Source organism: Myxocyprinus asiaticus, chromosome 12, assembly GCF_019703515.2.
Source record: "Myxocyprinus asiaticus isolate MX2 ecotype Aquarium Trade chromosome 12, UBuf_Myxa_2, whole genome shotgun sequence".
NCBI classification, from domain to species: domain Eukaryota; kingdom Metazoa; phylum Chordata; class Actinopteri; order Cypriniformes; family Catostomidae; genus Myxocyprinus; species Myxocyprinus asiaticus.
In genome coordinates this window covers 17,670,053-17,696,349 of record NC_059355.1, presented here as the reverse complement: position 1 = coordinate 17,696,349, position 26,297 = coordinate 17,670,053, and the positions used below count along the sequence as shown (strand labels likewise).

Genomic DNA, 26,297 nt, shown 5'->3' with positions numbered 1-26,297 from the left:
ATTGACCTTTTGTGGGATCAGCTAGACTCTAAGGTGCATGAGAAGTACCCAATAGGACAGCCACATCTATGGCAAGTGCTACAGGAAGCGTGGGGTGAAATGTCACCTGAGTATCTAGACAAACTGACAGCTAGAATGTCAAGGATCTGCAAAGCTGTCATTGCTGCACATGGAGGATTTTTGGATGAGAACTTTTTGAAGTAGTTTAAGAAGTTCTGAAATTTTTTTTCAAATTGTAATAGTAATTTTTCACATTATTAATGTCCTGACTATACATTGTGATCAACTGAATGCCACTTTGGTGAATAAAAGTACCAATTTCTTTCCATAAGAGCAGAATCTGTACATTATTCCAAATTTTGGCTGCCAGTGTGTGTGTGTGTATAATTATATATATATATACACACACACACACATACATACACACACACACTACTGGTCAAAACGTCAAGGTTACTTGCGTAACCTCTGTTCCCTGATGGAGGGAACGAGACATTGTGTCGATGTAGTGACACTAGGGGTAACTCTTTGGAGCCCGAGACACCTCTGGTCTTTGATAAATGGCCAATGAAAATTGGCGAGTGGTATTTGCATGCCACTCCCCCAGACATATGGGTATAAAAGGAGCTGGTATGCAACCACTCATTCAGGTTTTATGCTGAGGAGCCGAGACAAGGTCCGGCCATTTCAGTGGGTAGTTCAGTGTTGTGGCAGGAGGGACACAACATCTCGTTCCCTCCACCAGGGAACGGAGGTTACGCAAGTAACCATGACGTTCCCTATCTGTCACTCACTCGACGTTGTGTCGATGTAGTGACACTAGGGGTCCCTATACAAAACGCCACAACTGGCTGAACTGTGTTACATGAACTGGCGATGTGTGGTGGGCAGACCACTGTGTGCCTCATAGCCAGCACACCAGGTTGACACGCAACCTCCCCCAACATAGTTATGCGTGACGAACGGCCCTTTGGGGACAAGTCGACTACACAAAAGATAGAGACAGGCTAACCCAGTCGTGGCCTCTTTTCCCCTTCTCTTTTTCCACTCCCTAAAAAAGAAGGGGGATTATCTGACTGGGCCGCCAGGTCTAGTCGGGGGGTGTCCCTCCCAAGGGGAGGACACCGTGGAGACCACACCTCGCCCAAAGAGAGGGGGGGACATTTAACTGGAAAATACGTCACATGTAGACCCTGAAGAACTACAGAGAGGTCCCATGAGGGAACAAGGTGCAGTCTGGGGGGATTCAGCCTCCTGGCGCCTCTTTGGAACCTGATGATCAGGTCGTGCTTCCCTAAGGAAGACTGCGTCGTGGTGTGCTGTTATGGCGGCAACGTACACCTTCAAGGCGGAAGGGAACAGCCTCCCTTCCAACCTCTCCTGCAGGAAGGAAAGCAATGATCCGACTGCGCATCTCTGGGGGTCTTCCCATCGGAAAGAACACCACTTAGTGAACAGACGCCACTTAAAGGCATACAGGTGCCTCATAGAGGGGGCCCTAGCCTGAGTGATCGTGTCTAACACCGCAGGTCCAGGGGCCAGACATGGAGATTCCAGAGGTCTGGTCGCGGGTGCCAGATGGTGCCCCGTCCCTGAGAAAGAAGGTCCTTCCTCAGGGGAATTCGCCGGGGGGGCTGTTGCGAGGAGCGTGAGGTCCAAGAACCACGTCTGGGTGGGCCAGTAGAGTGCTACCAGGAAGACCTGCTCCTCGTCCTCCCTGACCTTGCACAGGGTCTGTGCAAGCAGGCTCACTGGGGGAAACGCATATTTGCGCAGGCCAGGGGGCCAGCTGTGTGCCAGCGCGTTTATGCCGAGGGAGGCCTCGGTCAGGGCGTACCAGAGCGGGCAGTGGGAGGATTCTTGGGAGGCGAACAGGTGCACCTGTGCCTGTCCAAATTGACTCCAAATCAGCTGGACCACCTGAGGGTGGAGTCTCCACTCTCCCCTGAGGGTAACCTGCCGTGACAGTGTGTCCGCTGTAGTGTTGAGGTTGCCCGGGATGTGAGTGGCTCGCAACGACTTGAAGTGCTGCTGACTCCAGAGGAGGAGATGGCGGGCGAGTTGTGACATACAACAAGAGCGCAGACCGCCTTGGCGGTTGACATATGCTACCATTGCCGTGTTGTCTGTCTGAACTAACATGTGCTTGCCCTGGATCAACAGCTGAAACCTCCGCAGGGCGAGCAGAATTGCCAACAACTCGAGGCAGTTAATGTGCCAATGCAGTCGTGGGCCCGTCCACAAGCCGGCGGATGCATGCCCGTTGCAAACAGCACCCCAGCCTGTTTTGGAGGCGTCCGTCGTGACCACGACACACCTGGAGACCAGTTATAGGGGAACACCTGCCCGTAGAAACAAGAGGTTGGTCCAAGGGCTGAAACGGGCTGCCTCTGCGACTTTCATGAAGACGCGAGGAGACAAGGACAGGCCGAAAGGGAGGACCTTGTAGTGATACGCCTGACCCTCGAATGCAAACCGCAGGAAGGGTCTGTGTCGAGGTAGAATCGAGACATGGAAGTACGCGTCCTTCAGGTCTACCGCCGCAAACCAATCTTGATGCCGGACGCTCACCAGAATGCGTTTTTGTTTCAGCATCTTAAACGAGAGTCTGTGTAAAGCCCGGTTCAGTACTCGCAGGTCCAAGATTGGCCGCAACCCACCGCCTTTTTTTTGGTACGATGAAGTAGGAGCTGTAAAACCCCTTCTTCATCTCGGCCGGAGGGACAGGTTCTATCGCACCCTTCCGTAGGAGGGTAGCGATCTCCGTGCGCAAGGTAGCAGCGTTTTCATTCTTCACCAATGTGAAGTGGATACTGCTGAACCTGGGCGGACGCCTGGCGAACTGAATCGCGTAGACTCCAGCAGTGGCCTTTCCGCCCCTGAGCACCCAGCTGTAGCACACAGCCGCCCCCGATGTGGCAGTCTCCACGGGTTACGAGGACAGGCCTCTTCCCCCCCCGTCCCAGGCTGTTCTGGGGGTGGTCACAAGGAGCCATGTAAGTGCTTCGATGTCCCTAGACTCAGCACGACCACGACGTGGTGTGGCACCTCGAGCTCCGCCCCGTCGCGAGGCCCCACCTGCCGGTATGTCCGACGACGTTGTGTCCTTGATCCCCCTTGCGCGGAACTTGGACACGTGGCTTGCGCTTTCCAATCCGTCGCGATGGCTGATCCGGACCGTCCGACTCGGCTATGCGATTCAGTTCGCCAGGCGCCCGCCCAGGTTCAGCGGTATTCACAATGAAAACGCTGCTACCTTGCGCGCGGAGATCGCTACCCTCCTACGGAAGGGCACAATAGCACCTGTCCCTCCAGCCGAGATGAAGAAGGGGTTTTACAGCCCCTACTTCATCGTACCGGAAAAAGGCGGTGGGTTGCGGCCAATCTTGGACCTGCGAGTACTGAACCGGGCCTTAAACAGACTCCCTTTCAAGATGCTGATGCAAAAACACATTCTGGCGAGCGTCCGACATCAAGATTGGTTCGCGGTACTAGACCTGAAGGATGCGTACTTCCACGTCTCGATCCTTCCTCGACACAGACCCTTCTTGCGGTTTGCATTAGAGGGTCAGGCGTATCAGTACAAAGTCCTCCCTTTCGGCCTGTCCCTGTCTCCTCGTGTCTTCACGAAGGTCGCAGAGGCTGCCCTTGCCCCGTTAAGGGAGGTGGGCATTCGCATTCCCAACTATCTCGATGGCTAATCCTAGCTCACTCTCGAGACATGTTGTGTGCACACAGGGACCTGGTGCTCTCACACCTCAGCCGACGAGGGCTTCGGGTCAACTGGGAAAAGAGCAAGCTCCTCCCGGTTCAGAGCATCTCTTTTCTTGGTTTGGAGTTGGACTCAGTCTCCTTGACGGCACGCCTTACGAACGAGTGCGCCCAGTCGGTGCTGGCCTGTTTGAAGGCATTCAAACAGAAAACAGTGGTTCCACTGAAACTTTTTCAGAGGCTCCTGGGGCATATGGCATCCTCGGCTGTGGCCACCCCGCTCAGGTTGATGCATATGAGGCTGCTTCAGCACTGGCTCCAGACTCGAGTCCCGAGATGGGCATGGCACCATGGGACACATCATGTGGTCATCACGCCGGTCTGTCAATGTCTTTTCAACCCTTGGACCGACCTCTCGTTTCTACGGGCTGGTGTTCCTCTAGAACTGGTTTTCAGGCGCGTTGTGGTCACAGATGCCTCCAAAACGGGCTGGGGCTCTGTTTGCAGTGGGCACGCAGCTGCCGGCCTCTGGACGGGTCCGTGACTGCATTGGCACATCAACTGCCTCGAGTTGTTGGCAATTCTGCTCGCCCTGCGGAGGTTCCGGCTGTTGATCCAGGGCAAGCACGTGTTAGTTCGGACAGACAACATGGCAACGGTAGCATATGTCAACTGCCAAGGCAGTCTGCGCTCTCGTTGTATGTCACAACTCGCCTGCCGTCTCCTCCTCTGGAGTCAGCAGCACTTCAAGTCGCTGCGAGCCACTCACATCCCGGGCAACCTCAACACTACACCGGACGCGCTGTCATGGCAGGTTACCCTCAGGAGAGAGTGGAGATTCCACCCTCAGGTGGTCCAGCTGATTTGGAGTCAATTCGGACAGGCACAGGTGGACCTGTTCGCCTCCCAAGAATCCTCCCACTGCCCACTCTGGTACACCCTCACCGAGGCTCCCCTTGGCATAGACGTGCTGGCACACAGCTGGCCCCCTGGCCTATGCAAATATGCAATTCCCCCAGTAAGCCTGCACAGACCTTGCACAGACCCTGTGCAAGGTCAGGGAGGACGAGGAGCAGGTCGTCCAGGTAGCACCCTACTGGCCCACCCAGACGTGGTTCTCAGACCAAACGCTCCTCGCGACAGCTCCCCCCTGGTGAATTCCCCTGAGGAAGGACCTTCTTTCTCAGGGACGGGGCACCCTCTGGCACCCGTGACAAGACCTCTGGAATCTCTATGTCTGGCCCCTGGACGGGACCTGAGGTGGTAGACACGATCACTCTACGAGGTGTCTGTATGCCTTTAAGTGGCGTCTGTTCGCTAAGTGGTGTTCTTCCCGATGCAAAGACCCCCAGAGATGCGCAGTCGGATCAGTGCTTTCCTTCCTGCAGGAGAGGTTGGAAGGGAGGCTGTCCCCTTCCAACTTGAAGGTGTACATTGCCTTAAATATATATATATATATATATATATATATATATATATATATATATATATATATATATATATATATATAGCCTAGACAAAATAGAGCCATTTTAGGACCATTAAGAGTTTTTTGCGTCATGGTATAAGAATATAGTGTGATAGCAATTTGTGGGTTAAATATGAAGGGTAGCTCAGAAAGAGAGCAGAGAATGGTCACTGCTAATGGAATATTTTAAGGTGATCTAAAAACAGGAACCTAACATTGTTGAACCCCTTTTACTGGAACATGCAGCTAGTTTTAACTAGAATTATCAGAATTAACATAACTTTCTCTGTTGTAACCATATTTCATCATGTTGGTCTCTTGCCTAATTGATTAGCTAATCCTAACTAACCTTATATCCAATCAGAATGAAGTAAAAAAGTATCAGGAGAGACCGCATAATATCATCCTTTTTTCAGAGAGTTCCACAGCTGCATCTGACGGAACCCCAAGCCGTACACTAATAAACGAGCAAAGCAAAAACTGGAGTTCAGTTGAGTTATTATGCTGCAGCATAAGTCTAGAAATGAGATAGGTATTATGGTGAAATCACTAGCGTGTAGTGACAGAATACAAGATTCTCGGTTTGAGTGAGTATTGTCTGTGTGCAGGACGCTGCCAACCTTTCAATGTACTCTGAGTTGTAATACATTGAAGAAAAAGGTTTAGTTTAGAATTTCCATGATAATAGTAAAGGGGGAAAATGCACTTAATTGTCATCTTAATAAAGCACAACAGTGCTGCCCACTTTTCCAGTCATCTTGGTTCTGGATGTATTTTTCCCCTTCATTATAAAATCCTTCATAAAATAGCTGTGCACCATGAACCAAACCAACCAGCTCCGAGGTGAATCACAATATTACAAACTTTTATTTGAAGCAAAAAACTATTTGAAAATCAGACAATTGGGAACCAATTCCTAACGTTCGAGGAACGTTCTCTTTAGGTTATACAGCATGTTATATTTTTAATAACCATAAACTAACGTTCCTAAAACTTTGCAGGGAGGTTTTTGTGGTACAGCTTAATAATACTTATACAGAATGTTTTCTAATGGTTATTTTTTTCTTTTTTTTTTTGCACACATTTTTCATTATCATATACTTGATTATTTATCATAAGTCACACTTCAGTGAGGTTGATAGACAACAGTGACTGATATTAGTGCAGTACAGCGTTTAAGTGCAGAAATAAAGATCACAGTGTGTTATTTGATCACATTATAAAGAACAGATGTGGAAAGCATATAATAGATGCCTTCTATTTTCCAAAATGTGTTGTGGTTGATTTTAATGATTATATAATAATTATTATTCATTAAAATAAATAATCTATGGATGGATTGTCAGGTTATTAAGGTTGGAGCGTGGTTGCAGAATGGTTCTGGAAATTAAGAGGTTAAGGGAACGTTACGGGAAACCTTATGTACAGCCTAAAACAAATGTTATATTTCCATAAAGAAAACTTTCATGGAAACCAAAAATGTACCTTAAAGCTCTGTTTTGGGAACATTCTGGGAAGCAAAAATGGTTAGTCAGGTAATGATGGAATTAACTACAATCCCATGAAGCACTGCGAATGACACATTTGAATATTCAGATATATACAAATATATCAGTAGTTTGAGAGTGTAAGGAGAGTGACTCGATTGCATCATTCACAGTGCATCGTGGGAGTGGGTGGCTCTGTAGAGCTCTTTTCAAGTGATTCTCTGATTAGTGGATTTCCCCCTCAGGATCATGGGTAGTGTAGTTCTTCACCAGGGATTCCACTATTAAATGCAATTTGAAATAACGCAGACTGATGGCTTCAGCAGAATCATATACCAATCGATTAACAACCTCAGAGCTCATGGTAGGTCTGTCTTTAAAGGTTTATAAGTTATCATTAATAATCAATTTACCAATGGAGAAAATTAATGAGATTTTTTTTACATCAGGAATAAGACTGTTGCACTCCTGTCCTAAAACAGGCCTCATTTTCTTTATGGAAATTTTAATGTAATTTATCTCTTTTGATTTTGTAGTGTAATATAAGCTGGACATACAGTATTCTTGACAGGTTTCATGTCTTACAACACAGGCATATGTCTGTGGTGATGGGATGTGTCTGAAGAAGCCAAACCCAGAATGTGACTTTATCACTGACTGTCCTGATGAGTCTGACGAGAAATACTGGGGTAAGAATGACTGTTTGTGTGCGAGTGTGCACTAGGGGTGTAAATCGGACGTTTCATCACGATACGATCTTGAAAGATTCTCTTGGCCTGCGATCCGATATTTGCAGATACTTCAAAGTCTGCCAGGATATGATTCGATTCAGGGGCCTGCGATCAATATTCTGATATTTTGTGCCTATTTTACACAATCAATTACTTTTTATTTATTTTTTGCCCTCAAATGCAACCAAAATATAATTAGATTTATTTTATTCAGCTCTCTGTATACACATTGGGACATCCACAATATAATAAGGTACTTCAGATGTTGAAAAAAATTATACAAATAAATCATATGAAAAATAGTCACGCACAAGTGATCATCACTCGTTTAATGACAGTTAATTTTTCAGTTTAGTTCAATTCAAAATATTTACATACCCATGACTTATTTCCAACTATCCGTGCTATCCGTGATTTTCTTGGATACAACTTCCACAGTTGTAATGAAAAATTCTGTTACAGTTAACTGCATGGGATAAATGTTAGTAAGGGTGTAGATGTGTAAAGTCTTATAACTGATGCTGGAGCTGAGCAGGTGTTTCACTTTCCCTCATTAGTGCTGTTCAGAATGTCGGCGTTGTCAAGATGTTTCACATGGTTGAACTTCTCCATGATACTTTAAAATAGCAAATTCTCATGTAAAATTCAAATGGGGTGCATATGCAACGATATCGTTGGAAGCCCGAATTAATCGTGCATGTGAGCCGCTCTGCGTTTGTCACGAGTGCTCACATTTTAAGGAGTGCCCGGTTGATGCGCTCGCACAGATCCTGTCAATGGAGCATGCATTTTGCGGGAAGCCCGGTTGACACATGCGCACGCCGCATGGATAGCAGAGCACAATTTGGCCTCAAAGACCCTGTGCACATCTGTGTCCCACATGAAAAGCATATTTAGTGCTCATAAAGTCAAATGAATGTAATATGGTTGCCTCATCGCCTGACGGAAATGTGTACGGACATGGTTGACATGAGAGTATTAAAATAAAGCTAGATCTTTTTTTTTCTCCCCAATTTGGAATCCCCAATTCCCAATGCACTCTAAGTCCTCGTGGTGGCGTAGTGACTCGCCTCAATCAGGGTGGCGGATGATGAATCTCAGTTGCCTCCGCATCTGAGATCGTCAAACCGCGCATCTTATCTCGTGGCTTGTTGAATGCATTACCGCGGAGACGTAGCGCGTGTGGAGGTCCACGCTATTCTCCATGGCATCCACGCACAACTCACCACGTGCCCCATTCAGAGCAAGGACCACACATTATAGCGACCATGAGGAGGTTACCCCATGTGACTCTACCCTCCCTAGCAACCGGGCCAATTTGGTTGCTTAGGAGACCTGGCTGGAGTCACTCAGCACACCCTGGATTTGAACTCGCGACTCCAGGGGTAGTAGTCAGCGTCAATACTCGCTGAACTACCCAGGCCCCCAATAAAGGTACATCTTAAAAAAATATTTACTCATTGTATCGATAACATTGGATCGTTGGTCATTGGATCAATGGATTTAACCAGATCAATAAATCGTTACACATGCATGTCTGGCATGTCTGGCATGTTGGCGTGTTCTTTGTACAGACTTTGGACTTCGACCATTTAGCAGTCATGTGGTGGGCGGGATCAGTGCAGTGGAGGGGGAGTGGCCATGGCAGGCCAGCCTGCAGCTCAGTGGGCGTCACATATGTGGAGGGGTATTAGTCTCCGCCCAGTGAGTGATGTCTGCAGCTCACTGCTTCTGTGAGGACAGGTGAGGAACTGTTTCTAAATGTCTGTTTTATAGAGTTGGGGTATAGAGTTGGGGTCACGAGACCAATTTTAGTGGACCTGGACTTGTCACGGACTCAGATGCATTTTTACTCTGACTTGACTCGGACTCGAGCCTTTGGGACTCTGGATTTTTTTCCGAATTTTTTACAAAATTTATTAGGTGACCAGATGTCCCGGTTTATTACACAGGACAGTCCTGGTTTTTGGTAGGGTCACTGATTTTTTCTTCTTAAATAAAATCTCCTCACTGTCCTTCTCGCTACTGTCTCTGGTATCGTTTACAGAGAAGAAAATCAATTTTGTTGCATGGCATGTTGATTTCATGATACATTCATTCTAGTCTTCAGCAAATCAGCTGAAATGTATCTGGTTACCATGGCAATGACGTAATGCGCTTAGCGCTCTCGCTCTGTCATCCTGTCAGTCGTGTAACTTCTCAGCGAGTGGTAATTACTACTGTGTTGACTCATTATTTTCCCAAACCAGTCGGCAGATAGAGACAAAAAAGAAATCTCAGTATTTATTATTTCTTTAGGGAGGGATAATTTTAGATAAAAGTAAACTAAATTGAAAGGACAAATTGAAAATGAAGTAGAAATAAAAAACTAAATTCAAATTCAAAACAATAATAACTCTGGTTTTAATGACTAATGCAGCTTTCACTTTCTTTAGTCTATGTTTGAGTGGAGGGGAAAAAGCAACAAATAATTGCTTTTTCAACATAATGCAGTAAGAAGTGTGTTGAAGGACAGTTTTGTCTTCATATATCTAAAGCATATGCTTTCATTCTGAAACCACTTTGAAGTTTGTTCAGCAGGAAACTAATCATAAAATATAGAGGTGTTTTTGTTACATTTATATTTAAAATTGTGTTTTCTTAGTTGTGAAAGTTAAAATAAGCTTTAAATATTGATGTTGAATTTACGGTTACAATTTGAATTCAGATTCTTGAACAGATTCATTCGGGCTCGACTTGGATTCAGCCTGTTATGGACTCGGTCTTGAGTCCGACTCAGCCCCTATTGGACTTGGACACAATTGTTTAAAGACTCAGACTCGACTAAGGTGGACTCGAACCCAACATTACTGTTTTAGCTACCTTCTAAGGCAACTAAAGGAGGTTACCCCATGTGACTCTACCCTCCCTAGCAACCAGGCCAATTTGGTTGCTTAGGAGACCTGGCTAGAGTCACTCAGCACGCCCTGGATTCGAACTCGCAACTTGAGGGGTGGTAGTCAGCATCTATATGTATATGCACAACCTTTTTCACAAGAGGCAAAACGATGATGAAAGCCGAACCTTAAAAGAAAATACATAGGAAAATTTGCTTTCATTCTCCATTCTTTTCTGTAGTGTTCATAAAAAGATTATGTGAATTGTCACTGAACTTGCCTATGCATATATCCTGACAGTGTTTAGTTCTACATCGTTCTCAATTCTGAACATCATCAAATCAGTTTGTTCACCGTTTTTAAAGATTATTATCTGCACAAGTATCTGGCTCCTGTGTGCAAATTAATGTGTGCAGGATAAGGAAGGTAAACTTTGCCCTCATTGAATAGGAGGATAATAAAAATGTTAAAAAGGAAAAACAGAAGTACTGCTCTTTTTCAGTTTTAGGCTACATTTATTTTGGGTAAAAAGACAGTTCTATATTAGATTGCCATTGTTCTCTTATGTGTTGATATTAACAAAGATACAGACTTTAGCAAATCTAAATATTCTTTCTCAGTTTTCATAAACAATAACCCTACATTGTATGTTTTTATTTTCAAAGTAAAGCAAAGCTAATCAACCTGTTTGTTAGTTGAGGATGTAAGGTCATATTAGTTCTTCAGCCAGATCTTAAGAAGGAATTTATGGCCAGACCTTGAAAATGTTATTTAAATACCTCTTTTAATATAATTAAATACTATTGTAATGTAAATAAACACATTATTAACCGTTTTGTTTTTACATGTTAACATGTTAGTTACAAAAAAAGTTTAATACTAAAAATGAGAGTACCTGAACATTTTTTGTTCCACTTCAAGCACTGGCTACATTTACACAGCATTATATAAACTTGATAAAATAAATCTCTAAATTGCGACGTACGCCTCCTGTAACTGAACCATAAGTTCATGTTAAAAGCCAAATGCCACAAGTCACAATTTTCCTCCACCAAGTGGCTGAATGCTCCCGATCTGATCAGCTGCATGTGTGTGGCGTGCTCCAAATGAACGTGATAGGTTAACAAAACGGAGACTGATATAAAAAACAGTAGTACGATTGTACAAAGTGTGATTGTAGCTCAGCTTCGTCCATCATGCAGGTATACACCGGCTTAAGACCAGAATTGGCCTCGGCGTGCACATGTTGATAAACGGTCTCCTTTTCTTTTTACCCATAAAAAAGCATTATGTGACAGTTATGGACGCTTCATTTCAACTCATGGACAGGCTATATATGGGAGAATCAAACATCCGCTGCTCCTTTTGCCATGATGATTCAAATAGATCGCTAAATATTGCTTTGTTCTTTGTTCTGTTTCAAGTGTACTGCATCTATAGCCAACATTTGGCAAGCACTCATTTTGACAAACTTTGCTAGTTGAATTGTAATGATAAATTATTTCATATAGCTGCGCTGCTCAGCATGAACCGATAGAAGGCGCGTCTCTATCTGCAGGGGTTTATCAATATACAGTACATACAGAGAGTCACGTGGCGCCATGCAAGGGTCGGACGTGTGAACGGCAAGCTATGCGCACTTTGCTAGTTTTTAATACTTTTTGTGTCATAAACAGGTGAGATTTGATACACCCTGTTCCATAACTATTCTATGACAGTATGTCAAAGAATTCAAAATCCTCAGACTCTGGAGGCATTAAAAGACAATTACGTGCTCAAGCTGATACCCCTCACATGTCCGCAGATCGGGGACTCAGTTTGGATGGTGCGGTGGGAGAGATTCAACTGTCGAGCATGTCAGCAATGCTAGCGAAGGTCGTTGCTGACTTGGAGGATCTTGATGTAATACGTTGATCGATCACTGCCATGGAGACAACATTTTCTGAGTTGGTTACAAGAGTATGGGACGTCGAGAAATGGATCAATTATCTGGAGTCATCGGAGAGGGAATTAGCTGCTAACCCGCTAGTGACCAAGACGGACTTGGAGCACGTTTGGGAAAAGTTGGAAGACCTTGAGAAAAGTAACCGGTGAAACAACATCCGAATTGTTGAAATTTCTGAGAAAGAAGAAGGCAGAGATATGGTGAAATTCCTAGACGAGCTCTTCCCGAGTCTGCTCGACAGAACAGGCCATAAGCTGGAAATAAAGTGAGCTCACAGAGTTCCGGCTCGGAGATCCGTGGAGGGAGACTGTCCCCGATCAATTCTGGCCAAATATCTGAGATCATCTGATCTTGTGTTACGCGAGGCGAGGAGTAAAGGAAGGCTTTCTTGGTAGAACCACAGCATTTTCTTGTTTCCAGACTTTGTGAATTGGACAAGAGTGAAATGTGATCGATTCAAGGAATGCAAGAAACTCTTACATCAGTGGAAGTTTGCTTCCTGATGTTCCCGGCCAAATTGAGAATAGATACTAAGGATGGTAGCAAAATATTTACATGCCCACAGCAAGCGATGCCCTTCATAAAGTCAGTGGAGTGAGTAAGTCATTGTGTGATGCTCTCAATGCAGCCAAGTGGACCTGACTCACTGAACATTCGCTTGACCGTCCGAGGAATCTGAGTGCGTTTTTTTGTGTTGGTTCCGCCTAGCGGCTGGAGTTTGTTTTGTGGAATAACACTCCTTCGGGACAGTTTGTGGATGTATTTGCACATTCTTTGTGCTTATGCCTCATATTGGCTGGAGTTTGTTTTATAGATTATTTTTGTATAGAAACACCGGACACAACGGCAACGGTTGCGGGGGTCCTCTTAGGCGTACATGGACTGTTAAAGTTTAGAGTGTTTTTCTTTTTTTTTCTTTTTTTTTCTGGGGGAAGTTACTATAATGTTGGAATGTGATCTTTATAATTTTGTTTTTGACACACAATCTGTTTTTTCTAATATGTCAAAATGTCAAATGTTAATATGAGTGGATTGTCTCTCTCCATTTAGAATGTAAATGGTTTGGGGCACCCCATAAAAAGAGGGAAGGTTATTTCTTTTCTTATATGTAAGAAATGTGATATAACGTTTATTCAAGAAATGCATCTTTCCCCGCAGGAAGCTGAAAAATTTGGGAAGATATGGGGTGGACATGTTTTCTTTAATGCTGGCTCAAATAAGAGCAGGGGAGTCATTACATTGATAAGTAAACATCTACAATTCAAATGTCTCAAACAGATTAAAGATAAATTAGGAAGAGTCATTATTGTTTTAGCTGAAATTCAGGGGCAAAGGTTGATTTTGGCTAATATTTATGCACCTAACACTGATGATCAGGGCTTTTTTATAGATCTTGAAGGGATGTTGCAAGCTGCTGGCACCCCTCATGATATAATATTGGGAGGAGACTTTAATCTTTTGATGGACTCAGTCCTTGATCTTAGTGAAGTAAAAGTGTGTAAGCCCCCAAGAGCAACATTGACGCTTCACAGGATGTGTAAAAATTTTGGTCTTACAGATATTTGGTGACTTTTGAACCCATCTGGTAGGGACTATACATTTTTTTCATCAGTCCATAAGATTTATTCTAGAATAGATTTTTTTTTATTTTATTTTTTTTTATATCCAAGTCCCTCATTTCATCTGTTGTTGATTGTTCAATTGGAAACATTTTAGTCTCGGATCACGCCCTGGTGAGTTTAGAGGTGTTGCCACGTTTGGAGAAAAGGAAATCATATTGTTGGCTCTTTAATGTATCCCTTTTGCAAAACCCTGAATTCCAACCAATCCTAAAGGCTGAAATCAATGTCTATATGGAGACCAACTGGACCTCAGTATCCTCTGTGGGCATGGCTTGGGAGGCACTTAAGGTTGTCTTAGGGGTCAGATCATACAGTATGCCTCATTCATAAAAAAATCCAAAACACGGGAACTCGTGGAGAGGGAAGGGAATATTAAAAGTGCCAAGGCAGAGCTGAAGCACCAAATGTCGTCTGATGGCCTCAAGAGAATTAACCCAATTGAGATACAGATATAATACTATTTTGTCATGGAAGGTGGAGTTTTGGCTATTCACGGCAAGACATATTCTGAGTTGGGGGACAAAGCAGGGAAGCTTTTGGCTAGATATATAAAGCAGAGAGAGTCTTTTTCTACCATTCCCTCAGGGAAATCTGCTGGTGGTGAAATATTTACCTCAACCATTGATATTAATAATGCTTTTAAAGAATTCTATCTTGATCTCTATAGTTCCACATCTTCGTCTACTGATGAAGACATTAGAAACTTTGTGGAACCATTAGAACTCCCTAAATTGATGAATGAGCAAATAAATTCTCTTGATTCTGAGATAAACTTGGAGGAGCTTGGCGAGGTAATTAAGGCCTTGCCTACAGGCAAGGCTCCTGGGCCAGATGGTTTTGCCGCTGAATTTTTTAAATCTTATGCTACAGAACTGGCTCCAATTTTGTTTATATGGAATCATTAAAGAATGGAAAGCTTCCACCAACCATGACACAAGCCCGGATCAGTCTGATTCTTAAAAAGGACAAAGATCCAAGTGAGTGTAAGAGTTACGTCCAATTTCCCTGATCCAGCTAGACCTTAAAATATTGTCAAAAATTCTGGCTAACCAATTAAGTAAAGTTATGATCTCTCTTATACATATAGATCAGGTGGGGTTTATTCGGGGCTGCAGCTTTTCTGATAACATTAGGCATTTCATCAATATTATGTGGTCAGTGGTGAATGATCAGGCTCTGGTCATGTGGCAGTCCAAACAAATGGATTCATTTCAGATTATTTTACTCTGGATAGGGGTACCTATAATTCTATAAACCTATAATTCATACACCATGAATGCATGAATTAGTTTTTTGGCATCAGCAACAGAGAGCATGTGTCGTAATTTAGCAATATTTCTTAGGTGGAAGAATACCAATTGATGATGATGGAACAGTACATCCATCGAGAGTCAAATTATATTTTAGCGGCTTATTTTTAGAGGTTTTTGGTCCGATAATTAGTACCTCTGTTTTGTCAGAATTGAGTAGAAGGAAATTTCTGGCCATCCAATCATTTATTTCATTGATACACTCTGCTAATTTGGAGAATTGTGAAATCTCATCAGGTTTTGAAGAAATATAAAGTTAGGTATCGTCGATATAACAGTGGAAACTTATTCCACGATTCCTGATAATATCTCCCAGGGGATGCATATACAAGGAGAAAAGCAAAGGCCCTAAAACTGATCCCTGTGGCACTCCATACTTTACTTTTGTTTGGTTTGACAATTCCTCATTTACAAATACAAAGTGGTAGCGGTCTGCTAAATAGGACCTAAACCATGCTAATGCAACTCCACAAATGCCAACATAATTCTCCAGCCTATTCAAGAGAATGTTGTGATCTATCGTGTCGAATGCAGCACTAAGATCTAAAAGCACTAGAAGTGAAATGCAGCCGCGATCAGATGATAAGAGCAAGTCATTTGTAACTCTGATAAGTGCAGTCTCTGTACTGTGATGAGGCCTAAATCCTGACTGAAATTGTTCATATATACTATTTCTCTGTAGAAATGAACATATTTGGGAGGATACTACCTTTTCTAGTATTTTCGACATAAACGGTTGTTGGGCCTCATGTATTCAGATAGAAGACAAAGGCAGGCCTAACACAGTCGTAAAACCTGACTGAGGCCCACACACGAAGTCATAAATCTTACTGATAAAAACTGCACCAAAATCAAACAAAGGGAGTCCAAAACAGACTACAAATCCCATGAAGCCTTGCTCACTAAAGGATTGAACTCTCAACTCCTATTGGATGAGGCACATGACAGAACGCCCCTCAACCATGACGTCATCGGGAGTAGAAATACCTCTGAGATCCATCTGGGCATTGCTTCCAGCAACTTTGCTTGCTGTGTGTAGCCTCGTGGCAAAATGAAGTAACGTCCGACTTGAAACTGTGGCCATACAATCTCCATCTCGCTGGACGAGTTGAGATTTCACCGAATGCTCTAACGGATCCGAAGGAGACCACCGAGCAATCCGCATCTTCATCCGTTTACCTGCAGAAATGAAGAGGAAAGAAAGATTTCTCTTCCCTCTTCAATCAAGTCGACGTCACCGCTGATTTCTCCGCCAGCCCACCGAGAATCAGCAGCCGTACCGCCCGCCGACAGAGCGAGGCAAACGGCCTCCCATCATCACCCGAGCCTCGAGGAAATGAGTCGGAGTCAAATGACGGATGAACACACATTCTACCTGCGTCCTGCGATTCAAGTACGAAGTTTACATCTGGGCAGAGATAGAATATTATAGTGTGTTATTCTTGTGTATCAAGGTTATTGCTTGTACAGTTTACGGACCGCTGAGTCAGCTCATTGCTGCTAATAATACTCAAGGTATTACTGTAATGTACTGTTATCACGAATGAGATCTGCTGTGTTGTAGTCCAACCACATTGGACTGTTGTGTATTTCCACCATCGCGGGTGAGACCGGCACACTGAGATTATCCATTAAAGAACCAAAGACTGCGGGACGGATTACGAGCCATCCACCACGTCTCTGAGTGATAAACTAACAGCTGCTTTCTCTCCCACGATCGCAAAACCGGCTTTGGTGCCGCCACTTTATTCTCTCTCTCTCTCTCGTACAAACCACACACACGTGACCTCTCACAAACATTCTCGCACACACTTTTGGCTAGTAGATAACTTTGTGATAAAGCTCAGCTTTGTCCTAAGTTATCGTTCAAGCGGAGACACGCGGTAATCGGGCAGACGCCATTAACTGGCTTCTCTTCGCCCACATTCGCGGCCATATTCTCTGGCCGGAAATCTCACGTGACGTACTCTCCAAGAGAGTCACGTCCGCCATTTTGTGTGCGTCACTCCTTACACAAACACACACCCATTCACACATTCACACACACACACACACACACACACACACACACACACACACACACACACACCTAATCTAATCATGTCACTGTTTAGTTTGTAGTTGTAAGTCGGAAGTTTATTGACTGCATTGTATTGATTATTAATTTATATTACTGCATAAATAAACTTTGTTATATTTTAAAGAGAAGTGTTTTGGTTTGTTTTGCATACACCTGTGTCAAATACTGGCAGGGGATATCAGTGCTCGGATTCAAGCCTTCATTGTTTCCTTTTGAATGTCGATTTTCTTAAGAGAACAATCTAACATTGAGACTGTTATACTGACTGGTTATTAGTCCCTGATTCCAGGGTGGTTCCCCGGCGATATTAATCCTTATTAATATTCTATTGATTTTGATAATTGATAATTATCTTTAATGATTGTTGAATTTGAAGGATCAGTAAGCTAGTGTTAATTCTAATCAATGTTCCACTGATTTAATAATTAATGATTATCTTTGATAATAATTAATATTCTATTGAATTTGATGGTTATCTTTGTTGATGTGAAGGATTAAAAGAGCTAACATTGATTCAAATCAATGTTCTATTGATTTTAATAATTGATAATTATGTTTGATAATTATTAATTATTGCTAATAACCAAACCCGCTCTTGAACATAGCACACTACATTTACTGGTGCCCCATATGAGGCTTTAATGAGTTAGATTCTATTATTTAATTTAAATATTAATTAATAACTAAAGAAATAATTATTAATTATTTCTGATAGTAACACTGATCTAAACAACCAGTAGAACCTACACGGGAGATTTGAAATCGGTCTATAATTAGCCAGTTCTCCAGGATCAAGTTGTGGCTTCTTAATAAGGGGTTTGATAAATGCCATTTTAAAGTTTCTTGGGACATGTCCTAAGGATAGCGGGGAGTTAATAATATTAAGAAGAGGTTCTGAGATTACTGGGAATACTTCTTTTAAGAGCTTGGTTGGTATTGGATCTAACAAACATGTTGTGGCTTTTGATGTTTCAATAAATTTTGTTAGCTCTTCATGACCTATGACAGCGAAGGATTAAAGTTGCATGTGAGGAAAATTATGAGACACTGTTATCTGAGGTACTGTGACAGATGATTGCATAATTCCAATTTTTTTTCTGATTATTTCAATTTTATCAGTAAAGAAATTCATGAAGTCATGACTATTGTGCTGTGACGGAATATCTGGTTCAGTCGATGCTTTATTCCTAACCAATTTAGCCACAGTAATGAATAAACACCTAGGATTGTTGTGGTTATTTTCTAAAATGTAATATAAAATAAAATATGCTGACCTGGCAGCTTTTAGTGCCTGTCTGTAGCTACAGACACTATCCTTCCATGTGTAGGGCCTTGGCCCACTTAAAATGGCAGCAGAGACTGCATGGCCCTTTGTTCTATGATCAAAAGGAGAGACACTGAACTCAGTTTCCCAGGATCCTTCACAAATTCACAACTGGATGCGAAGTCCTGCCCATGGACCCAGTCTCAAACGCCATTGGTCGAGCAGCCTACGACCGATGATGTCATCTCGTCAACAAAACCTGCGGACAGATGAATTTCGGCCTCTCTGTGCTAAGCTCTGCCTGGCTGTTAAGGGACATCTGTACTGTGCACGTCCTGAAGGAGTTTTCCCTCCGTTTGGACTGAGAACAAAGAGACCACGTTTTTCTAACCTCACCATTTGGCCATGGTAGAGTAAGATTAACTTAGCTTTGTTCAAGTCTTATAGTATACTTATATCAACCGGTTCAGTTTCACTGTAAAGCAACAGTGAATTTTATTTTGAAAAACGGAAAGGCGACCAGTTTCCCTTCTCCCTCTTTTTCATTCAACGTTGACTACTTTCTGCATTCTTCTCCATCACTGGATCTGAAGAATAAAGCAGAGACGCGTCTTTTCGCTGACGAGCGTAAGACAAGGGACCATCCAGACCGTTTCTCCTGACCGCTCAATGCAACAGGAATTCCAACGGACAAACCTACTGAAATCACACAGGATTTCCCAAGTAAGGCTTGATATCTGGGCAGATTTAGTTTAGAAACTGTGATTTTTCTTGTGAATCTAAATCGTATTTTTGATTCTAAATGCTGATGTTTTGAGTATATTTGTATGTTAAACTCTGCTCGCTGCTTCGAGTTGGGAGATTTGTTTTAGTTTCTTTTGGGGTTACGTTTGTTTTGTTGAGTGATTTGAACTAGTAATTCAGTCCCGCTGTTACGAGCGGTTACCCTTAACTAAACTGCATGCATCTTTCCTCTCTCTCTCTCGCTCTCATTCTCTCTCTCTCACTGATATTCATTCAGTGAGCGGCGCCTCGGTTTGTGTTCGACTCAGGCTGGTGAACCAAATTCTCCCGCCTGTTTCGTCAGTTCCTTTGTGTGTCCGCTCATTTCCATCCGCACGTGGTATCAGCTCCATTTTGGACTTAACCCTCCATTTTGAACCTGATCCTCCATTTTGATTCCTTTGTTACCACACCTGGACACACACACACACACACACACACACACACTAGCATATAGCTCCACTGTTAGCTTAGGATATCCGTGATTTTATTTTTGGATTATATTCGGATAGTATTGGCTGTGTTCACTACTGCTTGATTATAATAAATGTTGTTATATTATAATAAGTACTCCTGTTTATTTTTGTTTGAATATTGTGTTGAAGCCAACCTCTGCCACGTGAAGAACTCCCAAGTTACCTCAGAGTACTATTATGTTATTGGTGTTAGAAACTAACTGTAACTAGATTACTATTAGATTTGTATACCAATAATTTAACTAGTTTTTCCCCTTTTTGATTATTTTGATTAACAATTAAGATACTCAACCTACAGGGTAGATTTTGTTTTATGAGACTCAATCAGTAACTTGCTATCATTTTTCTCTTTTCAAAGAGTGGTGCCCCGAGAATAGTTTAATGAATTAAATTGTATTTAGTTATTTAATTGTTATTTGATTATTCCATAATTAATAACAATTAATTATTGATTATTTCTGGAGAATAGTTTAATGAGTTAAATTCTATTTAATTACTATTTAGTTATTTAATTGTTATTTGATTATTCCATAATTAATAACAATTAATTATTGATTATTTCTGATAGTAAAACTGATTTAAACAACCAGTAGCTCCTACACATGCACCACGAAATACCTCTAATTTTGTACTCTTCCACTTGCGCTCCATTTTCCGAGCAGCTCTCTTGAGAGCATGAGTGTGATCATTGTACCATGGTGCAGGGCTTTTTTCTTTAATTTTCTTTAATCGAAGGGGGGCAACACTATCAAGAGTGCTAGAGATGACTGTATTATATTTTCTGTTATTTCATCAAGTTCTTCTAGGCTTTGGGGTTTACTGAGTGTATGAGATAGATCTGGAAATATATTAGTGAAGCTATCTTTAGTGGTCGAAAGAATAGTTCTACCTGAACGATAGCGTGGTGTAGATTGAGTAACATTAGCTGATCGCAGAATACAAGAGACGAGGTAATGATCCGAGATGTCATCACTCTGTGGCAGAATTTCTATATTATGAACATCAACTCCATATGACAGTATTAAATCTAGCATATGATTATGGTGATGAGTTGGTCCTGTTACATTTTGTCGGACTCCAAGAGAGTTGAGAATATCGATAAATGCTAATCCCAATGTGTCATTTTCATTATCCATGTGAATGTTGAAGTCACCAACAATTAAAGCTCTATCTATAGTAACTACAAGATCTGATAAAATTTTTTTTTATTTATATCCATATCTGACGGTGTCACATTAAGCATTATTAGTTCAAAAGACTTAAATTTATATCCTGTCCTCTGAGTAACACCAAAAACTTCACTGTAAATTGTAGCAACCCCTCCTCCTCGACTCTTCAGACGAGGCTCATGTTTATAACAATAACCTGGGGGAGAAGATTCATTTAAACTAATATATCCATCCGGTTTAAGCCAGGTTTCAGTCAAACAGAGCACATCCAAATAATGATCTGTAATAATTTCATTTACAATTAGTGCTTTGGTAGAAAGAGATCTAATGTTTAGTAGCCCTATCTTTAATTTGTTTGTTTAGTTCAAGTTTGACCAGCTAGCAGACGTTCAGATTAGCCAGTTTGTCTGCTTCCTGACCTGGGCCCCAGTTAGTCAAATACTATCATTATTAAAACTATGAGCCAAATTACTAGAGAGGAGAGCGGCACCTTCCCTGGAGGGATGGAGTTCATCTCTCTTTAGCAGGTCAGGTCTACCCCTAAAACTCTTCCAATTATCTATAAATCCTATTCTATTCTCCAGACACCACTCAGACATCCAGCCATTCAGTGATACTAATCTACTATAAACCTCGTCACCACGATGAGCAGGGAGGGGGCCAGAACATATTACAGTGTCTGACATCATTTTTGCAAACTGACACAACTCTTTAACATTATCTCTAGAGATTTCCGACTGGCGAAGCCGGACATCATTAGTGCCGATGTGAATAACAAATTTAGAATTTTATTGTTCTGTCTTACCCTGGAACCATTAGCAGCCGTGATAAGAAGGGAAGATGACTTTCCAGGGGTAGTAGCGGGAGGTGTGGCGCATAAGCTTTTGCTTTTCGCAGATTGTATTTTATTATTCGTCTCTGACCACATTAGATCTATGTTATGGCAAGTCGTTTAGGACATCTACTTTGTGCATGATACAAGTAATTTTTCCAATAATTGTTTACAGATAGATAGTTTCACTTTTAATTGACTATATCACAATTCCAGTGGGTCTGAAGTTTACATTCACTAAGTTAACTGTGCCTTTAAGCAGCTTTCCAGAAAATTATGTCAAGCCGTTAGGCAATTAGCCAATTAGCTTCTGATAAGCTAATTGGCTACCTGGAGTCAAATGGAGGTGTACCTGTGGATGTATTTGAAGGCCTACCTTCAAACTCAGTGCCTCTTTGCTTGACATCATGGGAAAATCAAAACAAATCAGCCAAGAACTCTCAAGAAAAATTGTGGACCTCCACAAGTCTGGTTCATCCTTGGGAGCAATTTCCAAATGCCTGAAAGTACCACATTCATCTGTACAAACAATAGTATGCAAGTATAAACACCATAGGACCATGCAGACGCATTCTGTCTCCTAGAGATGAATGTAGTTTGGGGCGAAAAGTGCAAATCAATCCTAGAACAACAGCAAAGGACCTTGTGAAGATGCTAGAGGAAACAAGTAGACAAGTATCTATATCCACAGTAAAATGAGTCCTAAATTGACATAATCTGAAAGGCTGCTCAGCAAGGAAAAAGCCAAAGCTCCAAAAACCGCCATAAAAAAGCCAGACTACAGTTTGCAAGAGCACATGGGGACAAAGATCTTTCTTTCTGGAGAAATTTCCTCTGGTCTGATGAAACAAAAATTGAACTTTTTGGCCAAAATGACCATAGTTATGTTTGGAGGAAAGACAAATCAGACACGCATCTGATTTTAATTCATTTTTTTTTATCCTCACAGTAATACGTATTTTTGTCATTAGATATAGACATTAGATCAAGTGATCAGTGTGTGTGTGTGTGACGAGTTTCTCACGGATAATTTAAACGAGCGTAACAGCGCAAAATACAAACAAAAAACATCACTGAATCTTATAGAAGCGTTAAAAAAAAGAATAAGACATTGCAATTCATTTATTTGTTTGCCCTAGTTTCACATTAAAGACCCCATCACCAGAAGTGACGCGATCGTTGTCTTGGTTTTAGGGTAATAAAGAGCGTTTACCTCACGCTTTTCATGAGAAGAGAAACCCTAAGGCATGTAAAAAGTGTAACATATAAAATACAGCTTGTAAAATGCTGCGTACGTAATGTTCATTGTTAGTTGATGTTCATTTCAACATTTACTGTTTTTTAATTTTAAGTTATATCTCTTAACATTAGTTAATGCATTTACCTTATTGTAAAGTGTTACCAATGACATTTTCACACATTTGACCTGTAAAATTTTATTAATATTTTAATTATTTTCAGATGGCAAAGGCTTTAAAGAAAGTACCAGTGTGGGAGTATTTTACTGAAAAGTCACCAGGAAAAGCACAGTGTAATATCTGTGACAAAATAATCAGCATGGGGCATCAACATCTGCAGGTAAAAATACCACCAACATGTGTAGTCATCTCAAGCACAACCATCCAGCAGTCAGTGAAGAGGCAAAAAAAAAAAAAAAACCAAACAAACAAACAAACAAAAAAAAAGGACACGAAAGATCCTTCTCAGCTATCAGTGTCTCAACTTTTTGAAAGCAAGACAGGATGGAAGGATACAGATTCAGTGTCTAACAAGATTGATGCAGCTATCATTGAAGTGATTGCCACTGACAACCAACCATTTTCAGTCGTTTCAGACCTTGGATTTAAAAGGCTCATCTCCCTTATGGAACCCAGGTACCGGATTAAAGATGAAAAATTTTACAGAACAAAAATGCTTGATGAAACATATTGCAGAGTTTTGACAAAAGTCAAAAGTATAGTGACAAAGGACAAGGCCCCATTCATTGCTTTCACAACTGACTGTTGGTCTGGAACTACAGAATCCCTGATGAACCTTACTGGGCATTTCATCTCCGAGGACTGGTCTAGAAAGCAAGTGGTGTTAAATGTCAAGCCCATGACTGGATCACACACAGCCAGTTATATTCATTTAAACCTTCCTGAACATGTTAGAAGATTGGGATATTGCAACAGAACATGTAGTTCTTGTCTTAAGAGATGGGGGAGCAAACATGGTAAAAGGCATGAAACTGGCTGAACTTAATTTAACTGCACTGCTCACACCCTTCAGCTCATTATTAATGATGGCCTATCTAGTCAAAGAGCTGTTCTGGACATTACTGGCATTTTAAAAAGCTGTGCAACTCACTTTGGCCACTCTGTACTGGCCAAACAGTGGCTAAGGACCATTCAGGAGGAGCTGGGTGTTCTAAAGCACAACATAATCCAAGCAGTCCAAACTCGCTGGAATTCCACACTTCACATGCTACAACGAATGTATGAACAGAAACGGGCACTGAATGTGTATTCTGGTGAACACGGGCATATCAACTGCTTATCTGCAACAGAGTGGGTAATTGTCAGTAACCTGATTGACACTCTGGCTCCCATAGAAGAAGTCACAATGGAGATGAGCCACTCTGAGTCTTCAGCAGCGTGCATTATCCCCAGTGTGTCTGTTCTGAAGCTGATGCTGCAGGCGGAGGGTCCATCCTCAGGAGGTATCAAAACTTTAGACAAGACCATACTTGACAGCCTGACAAAGCGGTTCTCCAAGGCAGAGGAAACAAAAATTCTGGTCATAGCAACTCTTCTTGATCCCAGATACAAGGACCATGCCTTTGGCTGTGTCTCATTTGGAAGGCTGCATGCTAGGTAGGACGTGTCCTTTGAAGGCTGCAGTATACCGAGTGTCCTCCTTTAAACAAGCCTCATTTAAATGAGACGGCCTGACAAACGGAAACGGAACATATCATGGTTGCTATGACAGCACACCACTCTTTAACAAGTGCGAGCGCTTCGAGTGAGAAGGGAACTAAGTCCACCTGGAAGGGAATGCATGATGTACATTTTAGGAGTGTTATAATGATGTAAAGAGAAAAGAAAATAGATTTTACGGTTGTACTTTTAGTCTAATACTTTATTTTAATTATATATTAATATAATTATACATATTATATACTCTGCACCCAGCTACTGAAGTACTTCAACTTGGGAATTAACATTCCTTGCGTTTGAACATAATATTTACGGGCAAATTGGCATCATTTTTTTTTAGACATTTCCGTTGAAGCAAAGAATTGTGGGTTGTGAGTGCCCACGAAGGATACACATCATGCATCCTCCGAATTCCCGTGAAAGAAGGTCGCATTTGAAGGATGCATTCGAAGTGTCCTACTCGCTTTTCTGAAACGAGACGGCCTCGATGAAGTATGCGGCCGACAAATGCGACCTCTGGAGGATGCAGCCTTCCAAACGAGACACAGCTTTTGCTTCTGGAGAAACACTTCAAAAAGCAAAACTATGGCTAAAGGAGGAAGCTGAAAGGCATGGCAAGCTCAGAGAAGATGATCCGAGCCCTTCTCCACAAAGACCTGAGCTGGATGAGGAGTCAGATCCAGAGGTAAATAAGCAGAGAATCCATCAGCCCACTTTAGTGGACACCCTGTATGCCAGGGTCCTTGGAGCAACAGCTGTGTCTCAGGGGCTGTACAGCTTTGAGAGTGAACTCGAGTGCCATTTGTCAGAGCCTGTCACTGAAAGAAGTTCTTCTGCAGTGGTGGCAGAAAAATGAAGTGCGATTTAAAACACTTGCACTACTGGCCAAGAAATTAAGAGATATAAAATCAGTTAGGGACGGCATCAACAAACTATAAAGATTTCAAATGTATTTATTCATCCAGAAAAAAGCCCCAAAATCACTTTAAGACACCAAGGGTGTCTTAAAGCTTAAGATGTCATTTCTGTGCCACTAGCGCCACCAAACGAAATTGCAATAATTTACTTTGTTTTCAAAACAGCTTTCTGAATACTCCGCCCGGCGAAGTGAATCGCGTAGCCGAGTCAGACGGTCCGGACCAGCCCTCGCGACGGATTGGAAAGCACAAGCCATGCGTCCAAGTTCTGCGCAAGGGGGACCAAAGGGACAACGTCATCGGACATACTGGCAGGTGGGGCCTCGCGGCGGGGTGGAGCTCGAGATGCCACACCACATTGTGGCCGTGCTGAGTCTAAGGACACCGCCGAAGGGGCGGGTTGCGGCAGAGCCGGTGCAGTCACCGCAGGGGGATGCCCTTGGCAATGAGTAGACGGGGTGCGGGATCTTGAGCCGCACCGGGGCAGGATATGCCAGCTAGCATCCGTCTACTGCTCCACCATCAAGAACTGCTGGGCAAAGTCCTCGATGGTGTCGCCGAATAGGCCCGCCTTGGAAATGGGGGCAGCAAGGAACCGTGTCTTCTCGGCCTCACCCATCTCGACCAGGTTGAGCCAAAGGTGGCGGTACTGGACCACTAGTGTGGCCATCGTCCGCCCGAGAGACCGCGCCGTGACCTCCGTCACTC

The 26,297-nt window shown here is 42.6% G+C and overlaps 1 pseudogene; it reads left to right on the top strand.

The window, feature by feature from the left end:
- The first annotated feature begins 7,279 nt into the window (after positions 1-7,279).
- LOC127449625 (zinc finger BED domain-containing protein 4-like) lies at positions 7,280-25,528 on the top strand (annotated as a pseudogene).
- Positions 25,529-26,297: the final 769 nt, after the last annotated feature.